The following is a 16,627-nucleotide window of genomic DNA, read 5'->3' as shown; positions in this document are numbered from 1 at the left end:
ACACATTCACACTCTCCACATGCACAACCTCACACATTAACACCCTTAATCGGGGTAGCGGTATGCAGTCACCCATTTATCTGCACTATGAGCTAAAGTAAAGGCTGTGATGAGCCATAACAAAAAAAAAAAACAACTTGCTTTGCCCCTCCACACACACACACACACACACACACACACACACAATGCGACAGTCTGAGACACAGGCAGAGGCTGGATGGAAAAAACAGTGAAAACATACTGGGGATTCAAGCGGAGACTGAGGAATCAATTTAAATTATTTTTTTTAAAAAGCTGTGAAAATCATCTAAAGACTTCAAGGTGTGTTTAGGAACAACAACCTGAATCTGGGGACAAAGCAAATGAAGCAAAATGTACATAAAAAGGTAAACATTTCAATAAAGTCATACAATATATTTGCAAACAAACAAAACAAACAATGATACTGATACTATGATGCAGAAGCTGAAGAGAGAGATACAACTCCTCGCTTCATCCAATCCAAGATAAATTCATTATGTTGACACCAGAGCATTTCATTCAGCATCGTCATGTTTTGTCATAAACTGTCACTTGCTGATGTGGTGAATAAACCGCTATTCTTGAAAAATAAAAGCTAAGGTTTCCAGATTCATCCGAACATGAAAAGGAAGTGTTTCAGAAACAAATTACAAAAACAAAGTTTAAGTAATGCCTTCGAAGTTAATGTGTAGACACATTTTACATTTTTCTGTTTTGATCAATTCAGTTTTAAGTCTACTGTACATGGTGCTGTAATGAATATTTGGCACTCTGGCAAGAATTATTGCAAACAAGGTGAGCAAAGTAAATACTTTCATCCCATTAAGTGTTGTTTGAAGTCAGCTGTGTAGCATGAGGAGGAAGCTGCAATCTGTGACAGAGAAATGCATCTGGGAAAGAAATTCCCTCCCTGTAATGTTAATGTTATTAGATCTAAGGTGCAAAAAATTGCTTTGTAAAGTTACAGTGAGGAAGATTAGATTTTCTCTCCTATTTTATCTTTATCCTACAGCCGGCTTGGAATAAGTCTACGTGTGAAAAACTTAAAAACCACAGGATATTTTGTAAAAGTGAGGACGGTTTGGCTGGTCCTCACATTCTGCCACACCTTTAATGGACTGTTTATGGGTTAAGACTTGGTTTCTGGTTTAGAATTATGGTTTAGTTTAAGGTTAAGCTGGGGGCTGTCGTTAGCGATGATTAATGTTCACTTTTGGGGGTAAAAGAAATGAATACATTACAGTAATAAATGTATTTGTGACGTGTTACACAACTTTGTTAATCAACAAATATTTTCTTTTTTTTTGGAAAAGCCAAGACGTAACTTCTTAATCCCTAAAGTGAAATTCAGTTGTCCAGCAGCTTACATAATAGATAAAATAAATATATAAATGAATGAATGAATAAGTAAAAACATAAAAAGGCAGTGGACTCAGTATATATAGGCATAAACAGTAGTGCTGTCAATAAATCAGGTAATGATAAACAGAAAATGTAAAAGGATAAGAGACTGATGCGTCACACCGAAGTTAAGAAGTCTGATGGCAGAGGGGACAAACAATCGCCTCAGCCTCTCCGTTCTGCAGTGCGGTGAAATGAGCCGTCCACTGTCCACTGAGAAGATGCTCTTTATTTTCCAGCACTGCTTGCACCTTCTTCAGTGTGCAATGCCACAGCGCTCACTCAGTAAGTTACTGTCACTGCAGAAGCCTTTTTCAACAATTTCTCCAGCCTCATCCTGTCCTTCTAAACCACCACTGACTGATGGGACATGTGAAGCATCTCACTGCAGACACTGAAGGACCTCAACCTCCTGAGGAAATACAGTCTGCTCTGTCCTTCCTTGCACATAGCCTCAGTATTCCAGAGCGAGTCCAAGTGGTGGTGTAAGTGGACACCTAGATATTTATATCTGTATATATATGTACATATGTATATATATATATATATATACACATATATATATACATATATATATATATATATATATATATACTGTGCTGCTCTTATCAGTGTTGTGTGCTGCTGCAGATATGAGGAGCTTGTGGCTTTGATGATGTGGCCATTCACAGCGATATTTTCGCACATCTTATTTGCCTAAACTCAACCAAAGTCAGTCTTCATCATCACGAAAGAGACTCCTTCAACCCATGTCACCATGGTAATACAGATAACCTGGTCCCAACCAGGTTGTTCAGAGAACAGGATTAAAATGCTCCAAAACAGCGCCGTCGAAAGACATCATGGTCACAATGGTCGCAAGTTCGACTCCACCCCTGGCTGATTGTACTTAATTACGTTGTTTTAAGTTGTTTTGGATAAAAGCGTCTGCCAAATGACATGTAATGTAATCATCCAACACTGAAAGAATGATGAACAAGAGTATAAAACACTGGGGATGATGATTTTATGGTCTTGTTTTTCTGCAACTGTCGGGTAATAAAATATTGATTAATTAATTACTCTATTCTCTGTATTACAGATCAGGTCAAATGTTTCAATAAAATTCTTTTAACCCTGATCTGCCCCCAACATCTTCATTTTCCAGTATCCTTCAGTGGTGATTATAATGCAATGCCCACTTAAAAAAGCTCTGCAGTTGCCTTATTAATAGACACATAATTAAAGGATAAAATGAATGAATATGAATGAAAGAGGACTAACCTATGGATTTACACCATCAGTATTTTCTTCACAGAAATAAGCACGGCTGTGTTGAATGGAAGTCATAGTTCACGCCCCAGAATCAGACGAGAGTGACTGTATGAGAACTAAATGCTCCAGCAAGTGCTTAGATAAAAGTAGCGCATTGTTTTGCAAAGAAAATAATATTGTCATTGAACTTGTTACTTTTAAAGACAAGTAAAAAGTAATATGTTATGATAAGGTTATCCCCGCCTTTACACCTGGCGTTACAATGCGTTTTCTGTGATCAGATGACGCTTCACTACATGCATTTACACCAGGTATTAACATGCGTTTCTGGTGTCCACATCAAGATATGACCGCTATCCAATCACAGTCACCTCCAATCCACTCCCTTACGTCAACTACCCCTCTTCTACCACACAGATTTCCAGCAGCAGACTACAGCGTCACTGGACCATTCAGGGACAGACAGTGGCTAATGCTAATATCATCACTTCAGGTGAAGAATCCTTTGAGAATAAACTGTGTGCACAAACACTACCCACACATCCTCACACACAGGGACACACACTCCCTTTCTTGTCAGCTATGTCAGGCAATGCTTCATCGACTGACCTGAGACAAACACGCTTTGGCACCTCTTGCCAAGTGATCAAAACAACCCATTACGTTGTAACTAAGACTATCCATATATATTCAGAGACAAAGTATAATGCATTCATAAAGTGGATACTGACACAGTAGCCAAAGCTGAATAAGAAGGCTGGCTACTTGACAGCAGCAACAATAGCTTTCAAAAGCTAATGAATATGAATCGTGCATAATGGAAAAGATCGTAAATCCCACTTGGCAACTTCATCTCGCCAAGTTAACCTTAATATGTACTTTCGAGCAATTGTAATATTTGAATATATGATCTTAAAGATCCAGTGAGTAACATTTAGAGTTTTATGGGGTTTTTTTCTACATTGAATATACTACCCATACGTATGTTTGTATGAGTCTAAAATTGCTTTTAAAATAAAAATGATTTGGTTTTCTTAGCCTTAGATTAAGCTTTTTATTGCCGTGTTTCTATCATCATTCTGTACAGTGTTGTTTGGTACAGAAAGGTACGGTTTGGAACCGTAAAGCCCTCGGCCAGGCTTGCGTTTTCGACGGAGAACAGTAGCTTTACTTGGGCGCTGTACCCGAAGGCCGTGTAAGCGAGATACATAGTGTGACGTTGTACTGAGAACAAACAATGACATTGAACGCTACACAATGGACAACAACTGAGCAGCTCTTTTTTTTTTCCTTTGTGGCTGTTTGTCTCAAAAACAACCTAACACTGGGTAATTTAGAGCAGCGCTCCGCCAAAAAAATTATATTATATTTTAATGAATTTACTGTTGTGACCCATTTCACACTGGTAAATTTGTGCAGAAAATTGAATCTCAACTTCATTAAAAAAAAAAAAGAAAACTCATGCATACATGTAAACCCTACATGGAAAGACCCCAGTCAGAGCAGGATTCAAACCAGACACCAGCTCCATGTCTTCACAGCATCACAAAATAAGAGCCTGTGTGGTTTACTCAGGATAATCCTCTGGGGATCTACAGCAGAATCAGAAAACAAACACTAAATTGAATCTGTGCAATTGTCTGACTCAGCCACTGTTGCTATAGCAGGACACCTAGAATATTTCTCCTGAGAAAGTAAATGAGGCCCAGAGGATGCTGCATCAGCACTGTGTGACAGGTTGTCACAGGGCAGAATGCGTGGGTTTCAGAATTTAGTTACAATCAGAGTGGTATACGCAGCATCAACAATGTTGAGTGTCACTCAGCTGGTGAATTTGAGTCGCAAGATAAATTAAACACAGTCAAACTGAACACAAACGGAGGTTTTTTAAAGGGGGAATACTCATATCTCCAATACTTTCCTTAAAAAAAAAATGTAGACAGGCTTCAATGAGCAAAGCTGAGCACTCCACAACCTGCTTACAGTATATACTATGAGGCAATTGTTGGAAACTGTAGCTCTGAACAGTGGCGCAGCGACCAAGGTCAATGCTGTTGAAAAAGTAAATGATGCTCATTTTATCGCCTTTATTGATTACATAAATAAACGTAAGACAGCATATGATTCAAAACAAAAGCAATTTCCACATCAACTTTAATGCCATTTTATACTGCATATTTTACTTGTTCAGTTTTAAATTTCTGTCCTCAGTTTTGAGAACTCCACAACCACTGCAGTGAAATGGATCATTAACCCGCAGCAACAACCAGACACTTAAGGTAGGTTGTGGGAAACATATGGTTGTCAGATCCGTCTCCTCCTTGCAACAACATTGTCTGACTCGGCAAAATGTCCATATTGGTTTTTTTTTTGTTCTTGGATCACAGACCAGCCGAGTGGACAGATTTACCCCCCCAACAGCCAGATGCTGTACTTTATTGGTTCATAATGAAATTATTGTGAAATAAGAATCTTAGAATGCAGTTTGACAAGTTGTCACATTGATGAATTAAACGATAAAAATGATTAGGAAAAGATGCAAGTGTGTGTATTCTGTGGCAACACCGTTGGAGCCGCTTCAAGCTCCTTTCTTCATAATCAGAACTAATTTCACATGTGAAAGTGGGCAGCGACACAAGACACCACATTTCATGTGATTCTGCCAAGTGTGAATGACGGTGAACTGAAGCAGACAAGTGAATAAAACTGTTAATCATTTAGCAGAGGACGGAAGTATTCGTTATTGAAACACTAAATATAAGGAACAAAAGGAACACATTTATTAAATGTATAGTGTGGAGCCTACTATTGCTAGCTTTTGCCAGACTTGATAGCTTTAACTTGTGCTCTTTCTCAATCTCCATCTCTCTGCAGTTCATCTGTCCCTACACCTCTTTCTCTTTTCATTCCTTTCCACTCTCTCTCTGTGTGATGAGGGGATTCTAAGCTCTCTGTCGGGAATCATCTTTAGAGAATGCCTGTCAGTGGATTGAAACAGTGGCCCCATATCAACCTAATCTGCTTAACAGCATTAGCTCTAGCCAAGCAGCTGGGATATTGTTTTACATGCACACCTTTTGTGGATATTCGTCCTAGCCTTGCAATGGGGACATCGTCTCTTTTCTTAGAACAACGATATGCTGATGCCAATCCACTGCTTTACACTGCAAATGTGCTCAACGCGTTTCGCTCTACAGCATCATGCACCATGCACATCTTACAGATTGTGGGTCAGACAAAGGTTCAAGTGTAATAATATCAATTTACTGGGTGGCAGGACGACACACAAACTGGTAAATGAGCTGGAGAGAAGCAAGTCTGCAAGGACCTACAGATCACAGATTACTGCACTGAGTTTGTGGAGGCCAGATGTTGACTATAGACCATAAACAGCTATATTAAGAAGAAGGTAAGCCACACAAAGTGGATACGATTTATCCATTTGCATTTAAATTTGAACTTGTTTCATTTAAGATTTTTAATGTGCCGAACATCTACTGCACATCAACTTAGTTCATAGCACTGATGAACCACACTGGGTTGTTTTGAGATCTGGACACAAAGATGTAATCTCACAGTAACATGTCAAATGTTTAAAAAGATCACAGATAAATTCAATATAATGTATGCACATTCAAACTATTGATAAAGGATTTCACACAATGCTGACTAAGCTCCAAAAGCTTCTTCATAATCTTTAGATCTCGTGCTGCCCACCTTCCTTCACTGCACACAGGAAGTGTGTGTCATTTTATGTCAAGACAGTGAGAAAACTGCAAAGAGATTGTAGTATGATTAAATACACAAAGAAGTGGCCACAAAATTTCCACAAGTGTGCTATACAGCTCAAAAACCCAGGATAAATGCCTCTTGCCCCTGTGCTGCCTCTGTATCCGCACAATTACTCCCCCATTCATGTCCGACAGTATTGACAGAGCCAGTTTTGTAATGCAATATTCAACTAATGTTGTATTATTTATGTTCCCAAAGACCAAACAAGAGGCAGATTAACAACAGAAAATATTGAAAAACTTTTTGTATCTGCATGTTTTGTTTAGCATGATCTATAGCACAAGAGAACAGGAATGCACAGAACCGGATACAGAGTGAGCGAGACATACAGAAAACCTCAACTCCAACACAGCACAGCACAGCACAGCACAGCACAGATTATCATCTCTGATGCAATGGTGTGGGCATATGCTTAAGACATGTGGGGAGATGGGGATTTGTGTGTCTGTACTTTGTGAAAGCCTGTGTGCAGTGCACACAATCCTGTGTTTATTGACCGATTTAAAACTATAATATACATCTACAACAGGCTCCCACTGCCTCCCAATACAAATCCATATTGGCGAGGGAGGGGACGTCCAGTAACGCTGCGAATGATTTACTATTGGACCTCTTGCAGTTATTTGTTCACCCTGATCTGTCATGTGTGAGGCAGAGAAAGCTCGTACATGTGGGCGTTGGCCAAATAAAACAAACCTTCAGTCTTACATGCTCATGTGCAAGTGTATCTACTGCACACTCAGCGTGTATGTGTGTGTTTTGTTGATGATTGTGAAACAGGGGAAAGGAAGATAGACAACATTGTGGCAAAGCACAACATCGGATGAAAGGCAGGTACACACAGGTACACAACCATGCAAACGCAGCCGTATCCACTCATTCCCACGAACAGACAGCGACCTACACTATGCACACTTTTCACTCTAAACCACACATGTGAACACCTGCAGCTGTGCAACACTCCGTCCCTAATGTGACGCGATTGTCCTCGGCCCGTCTGCCACTATCGGCGTATTCAGCACACAAACACACCAGCTAGGTAGGTAATTAACAGAGTAGACAGTAATAAAGACACTTGGTGTCATCATTGTCCACATCATTGTCCCAGGTGCGCCTTAGTTGGCATTATATTCATAATTCAAAACTGTGCGAGTGCATTGTGTTCCTGGTTTCTGTCTTCTCTCCTTTCCATTCTCCTCTCCGTCACTACCCGCTATACAAATAAGATTTAATTGCATTTAAGGGGCTTTGTTATTTTGTTGTGTCAGCCTCTTTTTAGGTTGAACCTAGACTTGCAGTTTAACATATGATCACTTGTTTGAAATATTCAACCTTAGAATAAGCCGTTTATAAGTACTGTTTATAAGCGAGGGCCTTTGCTGAGTGTTCTTATGGAAAAGCTCACTACTCAAGCGAAGAACAGCTCTACTTACATAAACCTGATACATAAACCAATGAAGGAGAACGAGGACACAGCGGAGAGAATGGGAAAGTGCAGGAGAGACAGTTGTGAATGCATGTTTATGTCCTTTCTGGTACATTAAGGCTACAGTAGTTCCCTGATGAAAGGGATGGGTAAGTGGGGGAGTCTTGTGTTTGTTTCACCATTAGATGTCACTCACTTCTACACACTGGTCCTTTCAGATCAACGCAACAAAGGAATTCATCTTAAACATGACTTTTGCAAGTTAAAACAAAAAGACGAGATACAGAAGTAAGAAACATGGATGAAGGAGGAGAAGGTGAATAAAAGATCTATTCCATTTTTCCTCCTCTTTGAGGCAAAAGGTGTCGAGTTGAACATCTGTCACCTCTCCTTATCTCTTCTACCCCTGTCTCTTCCTTGTCTCTTTGAAGAAATCTCGTTCCCCTTTACCTTCATTCCCTGACAGGAAACTGCCTTCCGAACTTTGAAAACTCGGGGAGAAATGACGTGAGGTGACATGCATGTGTGTGTGTGTGTGTGTGTGTGCAGGCATGTGTTTGTGAAAAAGAGCACAGTGAGAACACAAAGGGAGGAGACAAAGCCTTGATATCAAGCGTAAGGAGGCAAGTCAGAGAAATGAGAGCTGCCTTGACAGCAAATGTATGTGAGAGCATGTCCACGTGTTTGCATGTACAGCCTCATTAAGCATGTTGTCTTGACTGAAGAACACAGAATGTGTTTTCATGTTGGTTTAGAGCACTACCAACTGTAACACAGTCTGAAGCCATAGAGGAAAACAGCGATGGTTAAAAACAACATGGAAAAGAGGTGATGATATTGAAGGCAAAAACTGACAAATGAAAGTTTCGATCGAATCAAGCATAACGAGGGAAACGCAAGAGAAGGGGTTGAGAGAGGGTAGTGGCAAAACCTGATGGAGACATGTGGATCAAAGAGGAAGAAAATAAGTTTGAGGGCAGGAGCAAAGAACATGTTGGAGAGGTGATTGAGGCCAGCGAGACAGAAACGGCAAGGCTATAAGCTAGACTGACAGAAAAAAGGTAGGAGACAAGAGAAGATAGGAGAGCTCAGGGGGAGGAGGAGGAAGAAAACATATAGAAAAGGCAGAAAAAAGGTAAAAACAGATTCGGCGAGAGCTAAAGTCTTTTTCATACAGATGTGACTGCAAAGACAAGCAAAAGCATCAGGAACAGAAATATCACTATATATAGTTAACCACACACACACACACGCACACGCACGCACACACAATGTGTAAGATATTTTAAAGGGAATAAAATATGTGATAGTATATGGATACATAATGCTGATCTACTTACATTCTTTCAAACAAACACCAAAGCCTGAAGTCTCATCTGTCCACGTATATATATGCACATATACTGTCCACTCTATTCGTTTCTTCACACCTCTTCTCAAACCTTAAAGCTCAGAGGAAGCCTAAGCAGCTTCCTAATTACCTCATTTGCATAAACAGGCACATTGTGTGAGAAAGAAGGTGCTGGGCTGGGCTGTGCTTATAGAGGAGAAGAAGGGGGCCAGTGCTTCACCTGGACAAAAGAGGGAGTGTAATTTTGGAAATAGAAAAGAGATTGCGGAGAAAAAAAAAAGAAAAAAAAGTGAGGTGTGTGGACAGTGAGAAAACTGTCAAAATGTCTCCCTCCTGTGCTGGTAATATTCTGCTCTCTTGCACTTCCTTTCCCATCCTATCTCCTTTCTCCATCCTCCTCTTCTTCCCTTTTTAGACTTGGCTTCTTTGCTACTCATTCTTTGCTCCCTGCCTCCCTCCCTCCCTCGTTTTTGCTCCTTTGCTATACTGTAGGTGCCAACAGCCATTATTCTCCTCCTCTCCCACGTTGTGTCCCTCACTTTCCTCCTCCACTTTTAGCACTGTGTTCAACATTATTTCCCTCCAATCTCTTATATTCCTCCCCTCAGTCTCTCCCTCTATTCCTCTTCCACCCCTCCCTTTTTTCTCCTCACAGAGTGCTGTGTCAGGTCTTTTTACCCTCAACAGTGTGAAATGACATTTGAATATGGATCTTGGAGCATTCATGGCTTGTCTGCACTGCCACCCTCAACTACACACAAATACAAACTCACTATCTCACACACACACACACACATAAAGAGAAGGCCAGTCATTTAGAAAAAGGATTGTGATGCTACTTGACTGCATATTCACATTTCATAAGGGGCGATGGGAGGAAGCTGGAGGAGATGTGAAGAATGGGAAGGTGAGGAGAGGACAGGAACGGAGGGAGACATGAAGAGCAGACATCAACAAAATGGGCTACTGTGGAATGAATATAAAAAAAAAAACACAGAAATTCATCAAGTGGAGAAAAAAAATGGACAGAATGGAGGACTGTTCATTAAATTGGGCTAACCTTTGTATTCGCCCCTTTCTTAGCATTTTGAAGGAAGCTTTCCGCTAAGAGAGCAAGAGACGTTAGAACGGAGAGAAGAGACGGACTAAGAGGATTGAATAGCCATGAAGTGCAAAGCTCTGTCCTCCTCTCCAATGGTGTATAATCGATTTTGATTTTCATTCCTTATCATTTATAAATATATTCATATCCCAAAGGGTCTATATGTAAGATGTATGATATTAGGTCATAAACAAGACAATGATGTGTTATCAGTGAATCCAGTATTTCAATTTAACATGTTTTAGTCTGTTTGGCCACTTACCAACACCCACCCAGCTCTTAGCAATTAAACAGCTTGGTTGCCAGCACACTGTAGCTATGTGTTGGAAATTCTCATCATTAAAACCTAAAATCTTAAGAGCCAAGTTGCCCGTCTCAAAAACATCTCGACCAGAGAAGACAAACCTGGGTCTACGGAGGAGATACGTTAAATATAGAAAAGTTAACTGTTGCCCTCTCTCTCTCCAGTGGATATTCAACATATATGATGTTTTCACAAAGTCTTATTGTGACTTTGTCATCTCCTCTCATCACTAAAGCAGAAACACTTCATCTCCCTCTGCTGCTGACAGATGAAAATGGAACAAATGGATTTAGTGTTTATAAAAATTAAACAGATGTGTGGGCCAGTTATATACGTGGATGAACACAGAGTGTGAGTGGCAGTCCAAATTTTCAAATGTTTTTGGGATTCCAGTAACCATTTTAAACACTAAAGGTTGCTGCTGTACATGTTTTTCATATAGCACCTTTAATCTATTTTTAATCAAAATTAGAGTCACCCCCGCAGTTTGCTTCCATACACAGACAAAATCTGCACACAGGCTGGACTGGATGTGCTCATCTTCCAGTCGTTCATGACTTGTTCACAAACTGCATTTTCTTTTATAAATATTAAGATGAGATTATGTTCAAACCATGGAATTAATTCACAGTGTTATGTTTGCAAAACATGTTGGTGATGATGTGTCACATTGAGTATTCAATTTCTCATAATTGCCCTGCACTCAGGTAGGATGTAGTAAATACATGAGACATTAAAACATTGAAACAAACATCTTAAGGTCATTTTTTTTGGCAAATGCCTCTGATACCCATGCAGAATGATAAACGACCACGTGTGTGTCTATGTAAATGAAATGAACAGTGCACCATCATGTTTGTTGGTTTAGACATTAATGCAAGTAACACTAAACTACCAAATAAGGCAATACAGAAACAACTGTGCATGATTTACAGCTGCTTTAGCAGGATATTGAATGATACATATATATATTGTAATAAACACATGGTCAAAACATGCCGACATGAAAGTGAGGACAGAACACATCAGTAAGGCAGTGCAGTGCTGGCTCTTTATAGCATCAGTGGCTTAGCATTGCCTCTCAACAAGGTCACTGGTGTCTGCGTGGAGTTTGCATGTTCTCATGTGCACACAAGGGGACGTGGGCACTGACCGATCAATAAAGCTGTAAGAGGAAGTATAGATTCGTAATAATAAAATTAAGTGTTCTTGATTTTTAAAACGGTCCCTGTTGCAAAATGCTAAAATCCGTCCACTTGAACCGCCTTTGCCACTGAGAGTTCTGGTTCTGCTTGGCTGATCTTTAATTTCAGCTGACGTGATGCAGTTGTCTGCCTTTGGTGTTGAGGTCATATTGATGTTAATATGGGGGGCAGGTGGGACACAAGAGTCCTGTCGGCAACAAATTGAATTTAACAAATTGACTTTAATGCAGCCATCTGCCCCCCCCCCCACAACAAACTTAAACATCGTTTCCACATGCACTAGATCATTTATATTCACACTTTCAATCTCTCTAATAATTCGACAACACATGTTTTTTTTCCCTCTCTCCACTTAGGCTTAAGCATCACTACATTTTACCTCCTCGCGTTCTACTGTTCTCCAAGTTCCTTCTACAATTATGAATCTTATTCTGACAGAAACTGGCGCATGGGAAGTTGCCTGGAATCAGCTCTTAGTAGGTATCCACTATCCTCTCTATAAAATGTGCAGACTGTCATTACTCAGCCAATTTATCAAGATTAATACCTTTACTAGCCATTGCTTTATGAAGTAATAATCTTTACACCGTCTTATTCCTCTGCTTTCTCCAAGGACCCACAAACCGTAGTCGTTCTCTTTGAGTGTCATTTAATTTTTATTCAACACAGGCAATGAATGAGTTCAGAAAAGAAAGGCCGTCATGATGAAGCTCGACTGAATTGACATTCAACTATGCAAGACTGCACCCAACACTCACTGAAGGAATTGTAGATTTCTATCCAAATGTCCACAATTGCGCAAATGTTAGCTTATTAGCTACCAAGAAGCACAAGTGTACATTTTAGTTTAGGAAATGTGGTTTAAGTCATAGACATGTTAACGCACCGTTCTGTGTCTCTTAATCAAAACAAAGCAAAAGACTCAGATTGATGACATTGAGAGTCAACATGGGATCATGGGAATTGCTATCTCGTTGTCTTGTTTAGTTCTCCTCTGTGTTTGCGCTTTATGGGGAGAGAGACCAGAAGTAATGGAGGTGGAGAAGAAAGAGAGAGAGAGCTAGAGTGACTGTAAAAAGGATGGAGGTGAGGATTACCAAGGTCTTCAGAAAGCAGGATCAAAAGCAATGTGTCATACCTTGGCATGAAGTAATACTGGGAATAAGTAGATTGTGAAAATCCTGAAAAAGGTGAACATTATGAGAGACCGAGAAGAAGATGTGAGCATCTTTAGAACCTTACACCACTAGGCCGCTGACATACCGACAAGAAAGGAGGGAAAGGTGAAGGAACATACACACATCAGGTAAGTACCTAAAACCTGTGGCCACTCAAATAATCTTCAAATGAAGGACATCAAAAAAAGAAGAGAATAGAACAAAATTGTTATTCAGTGTATTATTTAGTCTAGAGTATCTGAGAAACACAGGAGAATTTTAACAAACACCACATTTCTATTTAAGGTAGAAACTCGTCCACCCAAAGGACAAAACTCAAACACAGAGAGAAAAAGCAATGTGGTCCATGCAATACAATGCAATGATTACTGTCTTGACCTTTACACAGGAGAAACAGAACAACCCCTGCATAAACACATGGCACAGCATAGAAGAGCCTGCTCGTCCAGACAGGACTTAGCTGTCCACTGACACATGGAGGACAAAGGAAGGACAAAGCTGCAGCAAACAGGAAAATCAGGAAATGTCTCCGTCCACAAAAAATCCCTCAAACTGACTTAAAACATTGCAGTACATATGCCAGACCTGTAAGCGGCGCTGTAATGATACACCAAAAATGGACAAGAAGACATTATACACATTACTATATATATCAGCACAGAAACAGAGACAGAATGAACCAGGGGGAAAGAAAGGGGAATAAAATAAAGAGATTAAAAGTTAATCAAACAATCTCCAAACACAAGAAATATGATGATGAAGAGAGAGACATTGAATGCCAGTGCAAGAGATGTATCTCTTTTAATGTAACCACTGTATTCATTGACATTTTCTTTATCCAGACTGCTTTCTTTGTCAACTTCGGAGCATACTGACACGCGTTATGCAAAAACACCGCTACAGCTTGCTTGTAGGACGTCTGCAGAGGTCCGTGCCACAGTGCCCTCTCACAAGTACAAGTTTTAAGACATCAACGTTGAGCCACTGTCCTGAAGTCTCTACCATAAGGATCAATAATCACACACAGAACAACACAGGTGAGCTCCAACACAATCGCAGACTGCCACAGACATAGTCCGCTATGGTCTGTGCAGTGAAAATTTCATCATGACTGAAGTTATATAAAGGCCCGCAGATGTACAAGTTGGCACTCAAGTTGGTTTCTGGTGAGAAATCAATGCTACTGGAATGGAACATGAGATTGCGTACATTTGCAAGGAACCCTAGACTGACGCAAATCCTTGTTTATGAATTTATGCAACTGCGGACCCATAAATTCATTTGAACTTGATTTTTGGAAATAAGTGGCGGCCCCATCTACCAGTGAGTCAGAACTGGAAAAGCCTCTTGGATGAGAAGTGAAACGTCTTTAACTAAACTCAAGCAAGTCCAGTTGCCTATATCTACACTCACAAAGATGTGTCAGATTAACCTCATTTCATAGGTTCATGGCACCAATGCAATATTTATATACTAGTTCACCAGCACAAGTTTAGGAATACTTTTCTATTCTATTTCTGATGGAAGAAAAAGATAAAAGTGTAAGAGTACATGCCAAATTTATAAATAAAGGTTCTATTCCACCCGTGGTCCTTTGTTGCATGTCTTCCCCCCTTTCATGCTTCACTGTCCTATCTATTAAAAAAAGGCAAAAAGACACAAAAATTGCGCATGAATGACAAAAATATTTGTTTTTTAAGCAATTTACGGTGAAAGAAAATATTATTATGTGTGAATATGCCTGTGTGTCTGCTATACAGCAGCAGGACAAACATTCACTCATTGCATTCAATCTGGAGTGAGAATACACATGAAAATGAGTAGTAAATCATTTCTAATGCCTTAACATTATTATTTCACTTATTTTTCACTGTGTAGAGAAACAAAATCCTTTTGATTTATGTAATAAATGAACCCAGCACAAAACAGTGGAAGGCATGCGCTGAGTGACAGAAACAGCAAGAGGAGGACGGGGGACAGTCAACAAGAAAGGAAAGTTAAAAGAAATCACAAAACAGAGACTGACAGAAGAAAAGTTAAAAGACGAGCACGGCAGAACAAGTGAAATAAAAGCAAGAGAGAAATTTAGAGATATTTGTGACAGCGGGAAGAGAGGCCGTTCCACACCGTCAGGCATCAGCTCCCTCAGAAGTGTTAAATGCATTAGGGCTGTCCACCAGGAAGCAGTGGAGTGATTAGCTGTACTTTAGCTTCGGGGTTGAAACTCGTCGAGCTTGAGGACACACAAACACCTAATAGCACACATGTGGCTGTGCCAATTAGATTGGATTGGATCTTTTTTACCACATAACGTTTCATTCAAACCACTGTCAGACAAGTTCACACTATGCTGATTAAGCCCATTAGCTCCATATAACTTTCTCTGTATTCCTCAGTATAGCGGTCTTAATAATTCATTTTATATCAAGACAGACAAAAGTAAGATTGCGCAAGTATGCACGAATACATAAAGAGTAGCCGATGAAAAGAGGTGAATTCTATTGCTTAAAAAAGAGGATAATTTAGCTCCTTCAGTCAGGTCTGATAATATTGCTTGACAGAGCCCGTTTTCTGAAGACAGACACAGCATATAAATAATGTTACATCCTTTGTGTTCACCAAAACAGGCAGAATAATCAAGCACAAAAAAGAATCACCAAGAGTCAGGCACTGGAGCTATAACACGAGAAGAAAAATTTGAGACATCACAGTGGGCATTTTCTACCGAAAACATGTTTGATGCCCAAAATTTCAGTTTTACCCTGTTTAACCTTGGACAACAGCAACAATCTCCCTCACCCAGCTTAAGACGACGTGTCAGCAGTAAAGAGTGATGAAAACAATTGAAAGAGTGACATCAGTAATGAGAACAGAGATTCATCGCCAAGTGGGAGAAGCGAGGAGATGTGTGGAATGTTTTAGAGCTTTTACCACTGGAATCATATTATCATAAATGCATGCATTGTGTCATATAATATTGATCATCCGCATATTGTCGGGGCAACTGTGCAGTTCACATGGTAGTCTGGCCGTGTGTGTGTGTGCACTATATGCCCTGTAAGTAATCCATGGATGGCTGTGGGCAACAGCATCTGAAATTCAATTACCTCAGACTTGGCTGAGAAAGTGGTTGAGCAATGACCTTACATAAATGTCAAATTAAATGTATGCAGTTTAATTTTACATAATATTGAAATCACCCACAAGACCAAATTCATCATGCAGCCTACTTGTCAAAGAGTCAGCGCAAGTGGACTATGAATGCATGTTGTACAGGTGATATACTAAAGTGACACGCTTTATGTCGCAGCACAGTATTGTTTTACATGTCAGTGACCGCTACTGTATGAATGTACAATGACATTTAGCAGGAACATGCAGCTGTTCAGGCCCAGTTATTTATATATATAAATGCATACATAAATTCTGTAAACAACTAGAACAAGGAAGCATGATAATTCTGTAAAACTGAAATGCGATAAGTGTTTTTATATATTCTATGACATAAGACGATGCGTCATCCGTGATAAACTACTAGGTTTAATCTGTTGACAAAACTGTTGGCTAATATAGGTACAGCACTCTTCTTGTTT

The 16,627-nt window shown here is 39.8% G+C and overlaps 1 protein-coding gene across 4 annotated transcripts in view; it reads right to left on the bottom strand.

Moving 5' to 3' along the window:
* Nucleotides 1-16,627, bottom strand: part of cacna1ia (calcium voltage-gated channel subunit alpha1 Ia) — a 130,250-nt gene that overhangs the window by 97,078 nt on the left and 16,545 nt on the right. The gene's annotated exons all lie outside the window — the stretch shown is intronic.

Source organism: Solea senegalensis, linkage group LG19 (assembly GCF_019176455.1).
Source record: "Solea senegalensis isolate Sse05_10M linkage group LG19, IFAPA_SoseM_1, whole genome shotgun sequence".
In the NCBI taxonomy this organism is placed as follows: domain Eukaryota; kingdom Metazoa; phylum Chordata; class Actinopteri; order Pleuronectiformes; family Soleidae; genus Solea; species Solea senegalensis.
This window is presented reverse-complemented; position numbering and strand designations above follow the sequence as displayed.